We start from the raw sequence: 6,191 nt of genomic DNA, 5'->3' as shown, positions 1-6,191 counted from the left end.
TATTGAGGGTGTTTACCTTTTTATCTCACATTCTGGAAAAATACTAAAGTTAAGATCCACATTACTGGAATTAAATGGAACTTGAATGAAATTAAAGGCTTCTCTCCCGAATGTTTGCAAGGGAATGTTTAAAAGAACTAACCAGAGCCTGTGGGGTCATAGAAACCAAGAAAGTGAAAATAAAATTAGGAAGATGGAACACAGCAGTTTGATCTAATTATATCTTTTAAATGTGGTGTTAGAGTTTTTTCTTACATAGTGGTGGCGGATAGGACCTAGAGACAGTAGAAGAGTGAGACAGATAGGCATAAGGCCTATCATGAGAAACTAGAGGTTTATTTCCCAAAAGTAACTTGGTCCACTACAGCTGTGGTGAAGTGCAGTGATCTGGATCAAGATTGTGATGCTATGCAGCACGAGCATTTCCAGAACTGAAAAATGAGTATGCAATATATACGATTCACCACATTGGCCTATAAACCCTGTGGGGGGGGGGGGAATGCATGTATGAAGTCCCCTTCTTCAGTGCATTTAACTGCAAGCAATTAGGGCTGTAGACCAATTGCCACTTGGGGGTGAAGGAGGATGAGTAGTTACCCTTTCAGTAACCCCACATTCCCCAGTAGTGTCAACCATGGCACTGGACTGCGCTCTTTAAAGGCATACAGCAGGAAAGAACTTCCATGGAGAAGATGTAGGGATCAGTGGATGGCTAGAAAGTGTTAAGCAAAACTACTTCTGTCTAGAGAGAGTACCATGTAGCAGTCTATAAGAGTTTGGATTGAACTATCCAAGTGTGAATGCTTATATGTTGGGGATTCAATAGCTAACCGCACCCATAATTATCCCTTGCTCAAGTCAAGTTAATATTTATAAGGTTCCATGACCTATGAGTATAGAAGTGCCTGCATACAACATCAGCTCTGAGTCTGCAAGGTTTAAATCTTCAGTGTTTCTAACCTCATCAACAAAGTCAATCCACCATCTGACCACAGTTGAATAAAGTGTTCCTCCTAGTTCACTACATTTTCCCTAGGTCTATCCAGCCAGCCATTATTTAAGGATTTAAGGGTCCTACAATGCTTTTGAGTTTTATTTATGGGCTCATGTTGTGTCACTTTAAACTGATGAACTATCTTTAAAATCGAAGAGAACCCAAATCCTTACTCACTACACCAATGGGAGAAAATTTACTCTACTCAACGTAAGGCCTGCATGGTCATTGTGGTTGACACCTTCTAGCAACCCAGGTTTTGGATCTTTTGTAACATACTTCATAACGTTTTGAAGCTTCCAAAAAGAAGGTAGTTTGTGGGAGTGGATGCATGTTGCATTTTGAATCAGACTGTCTTTGTACGCTGAGTGAGTGCTTCTCCTTCATTATTTGGTATGGCTGTGTATGTTTATTGGTTCCAGCCAAAGCCCATTAGCATATTTAAGTGACATTTATTGCTGGAGATGATCTAAAGCTAGAGAACTATTTTTAGATTACTAACTCACCCTTTCTCATGTGTGATCTGGATTGGTGTCACAGTTTCCAGATTTTGAGCCAAATTCAGATAAGCCAAACACTTATACTTAATGTGGTGCTATGAAAAGAAAGGTGAACCTTGTAATCACAGGATCATAGTTGAATTACTGGGACCCAAATTAAGAATCATTATCCAATGGTATTATTTCCCTAACTCTGACTGATGAGCCAAAGGCTAGGAATACATTAATGAAAGGATGAATAAATGTAGCCTTTGTGTCTGTTGTAAAATCTGAAGTCCTTAGTATCCATAATTAGGATTATATGAGGGGATTCTGATCTCTTTAATACTGCCCTGATGAAAAGTGTAATAAAAAAAATGGTATGGTTCACACAACAAGATCGTCATTCTACAAAAAGTTCCTCTTGTTCAGTATTCTATTTTTTGTCACCAGTACAAAGCCCATAAGGTCATCTATGCCTGTCTTCATCGTTTATCAGAGACGAACTCCACACAACAGGTGGCCAAAGTCCTACAATAAGCAAAAAAACTTCCTTTCTCAAACTCCTGAAATCAAAGAAATCCAAAACTGCCAACAAAGGCTTGTCCTGCCTGTTCCTTGACTGTGGAACTCCTCTTTGATGCCCTTAAAATGAATCTGATCATCCTGTTATTCAGGAAAAACCTTAAGACTAAACCTTCAAAAAATATTTTTGACTTAATCTTTTGTTCCTTTAGATGAACTGTCCTCCATTCCTTTTATGATAAGTTACCTTTCTCGACTTAATCCTTTGTTTTAACTAGTCCTCGTTTTTTGTATCTTACTTTGTTCATTGTAAGGTGCTCCGTGTCCCTTGTGAGCACATCCGCACTATATAAATATCTAAAATGAAAAAATAAATTAAGAGTAAAAAGCTAGTTTTATAATACTAACGCTGAACACCAAAATGTGTAGGCGCAAGTGGCATTGAACTAGCCAACTCAATGTTTTTCAACTGTATATACATAGTCTAATGCAAACACAGGGCAAATAAGCCTTGTATTCTGATATTTAAGTAATGGCATATTTATCCAATCAATATCTGAAAAGAAGAGAAGGTATTTTATTTATTACAATTTTGTGTAGAGGATACAAGGCTAGAGAGTGTCAGAGGGATTCATATAGAACAGCTATCATTCAAAACAACCTCTTCAAGTGGCGAGCAGAGGTCAACTATTACATAGGGCCAAATGTTGAAAAGTTGAGTATTGGTCTATGGAGTAAGCTAGACCTCACACTTGTGATAACTATATTTATCACCCTTACAGATTAACAAAACAACATATTGGGATTAGAACAGTGGTTATCTCTTACATAGAACCATTGACAAATTGCCTGTGGTCCTCAACTTCACGATAGGCTTTCAAGGAATCATACAGTAATAAACTACTTGGTCTACTAGAACATTACCAAATGGTAGTTTTCTTGAAGAGTGCACAGCATTTCCAGTGTTTGAAATCACTGAAATATTACATTTTATTGAAACCAAGTATGAGTCATTTTTCACATATATTTGTTGTGATAAACATATGTCAAAAGGCAACTTCATATCTTTTCTTCTCTGATAGCTGCTCAGACTATAATATTGGAAGGACGCGTGTGGTGTAAAATACTATCTGAATCGTAACATAGAATTTCTTGCCTTAAAATTGACAGTGGTGCTTTGGCTGTATTTGCTCTGTTTTAGATACATACTGGTCCTTAGCTTACAAAGGGTATCTATGTTCCCAGGTGAAAATTGAGCCCCTGGTTACAGAGGAGGTTCCAGTATTAAGTTACTCATTGGTCTGAAGATAGTGATGGTTGCCCCTTTGGTTTATACAGAGTTACTTGGGAAGCCTACAATTTTCTTGGAGTTTTCAGAATTTTGTCTAATGTACACTGGTTGGGGATTGTTTATATAATTGCCGCCACAAGTCTGTCTCCTTATCAATTGTTTGGAAACATACCTGCATCAGGGGTCCTATATGATCTGTATAAATACATCACACATGGACAAGGTCATTAGAGGGATTTCTTCCAGATGCCATCTACACTGCACGTCACCTTGCTGCAGAATTCAGCCTTTGTGCCACCATAGAGTCTGACCAAGAGACCTCATTCCAAGGTAACAAGGATTTAGGGGTGCTTCTCATGGAGGTTTGTTACACCTAGCTCTCACTAGGTAGGAGATTAGGTTCTCTGCTAGGGATTTTACATTTCATGTTTATTGCAAGATGGTGGGGGTCTTTGTATTCATGACTCTCATCTTTACAATTATGCTTCTTTTATTGTTTGTTATCTTAATCATTGCAGCTCATGCATTTTACCATAGATTGCAGTCTTTTCAATAAACCTATTGAAAACTCTTATGCATCTCTTTTATTGCCTGTGTGTTACTGAGACTAATTCCTAATGTGAGAAAAGGGTAACTTCCTTTCCACCACGACCCCCCGAGATGTAGCAATCTAGAATACATGCGTAAGGCTGCCAGAAATCACCTTTTACTGTTTAGGTTTTGGTGAGGTACTGCTTGTGAGCCAGGAGGGTTGGGCCGACAGTTGCGACTTGTTGTAGGAATGGCTTACTCGCCTACAAACAAAAGTGCTGTCATCCCTAAACCAGCAATCTCGCATAGGAGCGAGAGTCCAACTATGACACGGCACAACCAACAATGGTGTTTTGGCACTAATTTACGGATATTCTGAGTATCTGTGTCTCACATACAACTGGTACCATAAGTACCCCTGTAAAGAAATGTCTCCCTGTTGCAGTTACCCCCCACTTTTTGCCTGATACTGATGCTGACTTGACTGAGAAGTGTGCTGGGACCCTGCTAACCAGGCCCCATCACCAGTGTTCTTTCACCTAAAATGTACCATTGTTTCCACAATTGGTACAACCCTGGCACCTAGGTAAGTCCCTTGTAACTGGTACCCCTGGTACCAAGGGCCCTGATGCCAGGGAAGGTCTCTAAGGCTGCAGCATGTCTTATGCCACCCTAGGGACCCCTCACTCAGCACAGACACACTGCTTGCCAGCTTGTGTGTGCTGGTGGGGAGAAAATGACTAAGTCGACATGGCACTCCCCTCAGGGTGCCATGCCAACCTCACACTGCCTGTGGCATAGGTAAGTCACCCCTCTAGCAGGCCTTACAGCCCTAAGGCAGGGTGCACTATACCACAGGTGAGGGCATATGTGCATGAGCACTATGCCCCTACAGTGTCTAAGCAAAACCTTAGACATTGTAAGTGCAGGGTAGCCACAAGAGTATATGGGCTAGGAGTCTGTCAAAAACGAACTCCACAGCTCCATAATGGCTACACTGAATACTGGGAAGTTTAGTAGCAAACTTCTCAGAATAATAAACCCACATTGATGGCAGTGTTGGATTTATTAAAAAATGCACACAGAGGGCATCTTAGAGATACCCCCTGTATTTTACCCAATTGTTCAGTGCAGGACTGACTGGTCTGTGCCAGCCTGCTGCTGAGAGACGAGTTTCTGACCCCATGCGGTGAGAGCCTTTGTGCTCTCTGAGGACAGAAACAAAGCCTGCTCTGGGTGGAGGTGCTTCACACCTCCCCCCTGCAGGAACTATAACACCTAGCAGTGAGCTTCAAAGGCTCAAGCTTCGTGTTACAATGCCCCAGGGCACTCCAGCTAGTGGAGATGCCCGCCCCCTGGACCCAGCCCCCACTTTTGGTGGCAAGTCCAGGAGAGATAATGAGAAAAACAAGGAGAAGCCCCTGGCCAGTCAGGACAGCCCCTAAGGTGTCCTGAGCTGAGGTGACTCTGACTTTTAGAAATCCTCCATCTTGTAGAAGGAGGATTCCCCCAATAGGGATAGGAATGTGCCCCCCTCCCCTTGGGAGGAGGCACAAAGAGGGTGTACCCACCCTCAGGGCTAGTAGCCATTGGCTACTAACCCCCCAGACCTAAACACGCCCTTAAATTTAGTATTTAAGGGCTCCCCTGAACCTAAGAATTTAGATTCCTGAAGCTACAAGAAGAAGAAGACTGCTGAGATGAAAAACCCCTGCAGAGGAAGAACAGAAGACACCAACTGCTTTGGCCCCAGACTTACCGGCCTGTCTCCTGCCTTCCAAAGAAACCTGCTCCAGCGACGCTTTCCAAGGGACCAGCGACCTCTGAATCCTCTGAGGACTGCCCTGCTTCAAGAAAGACAAGAAACTCCCGAGGACAGCGGCACTGCTCCAAAAGAACTGCAACTTTGTTACAGAGGAGCAGATTTAAAGACCCCTGCAACTCCCCGCAAGAAGCGTGAAACTTGCAACACTGCACCCGGCGACCCCGACTCGACTGGTGGAGAACCAACACCTCAGGGAGGACCTTCCGGCGACTCCGAGACCGTGAGTAACCAAAGTTGTCCCCCCTGAACCCCCACAGCGAGGCCTGCAGAGGGAATCCCGAGGCTCCCCCTGACCGCGACTGCCTGAACCTAACTTCCCGACGGCTGGAAAAGACCCTGCACCCGCAGCCCCCAGCACCTGAAGGATCGGAACTTCTGTGCAGGAGTGACCCCCAGGAGGCCCTCTCCCTTGCCCAGGTGGTGGCTACCCCGAGGAGCCCCCCCCTTGCCTGCCTGCACCGCTGAAGAGACCCCTTGGTCTCCCATTGAAATCAACAGAGAACCCGACGCGTGTTTGCACACTGCACCCGGCCGCCCCCGCGCTGC

This window comes from Pleurodeles waltl, chromosome 4_2 (assembly GCF_031143425.1).
Source record: "Pleurodeles waltl isolate 20211129_DDA chromosome 4_2, aPleWal1.hap1.20221129, whole genome shotgun sequence".
In the NCBI taxonomy this organism is placed as follows: domain Eukaryota; kingdom Metazoa; phylum Chordata; class Amphibia; order Caudata; family Salamandridae; genus Pleurodeles; species Pleurodeles waltl.
This window is presented reverse-complemented; position numbering follows the sequence as displayed.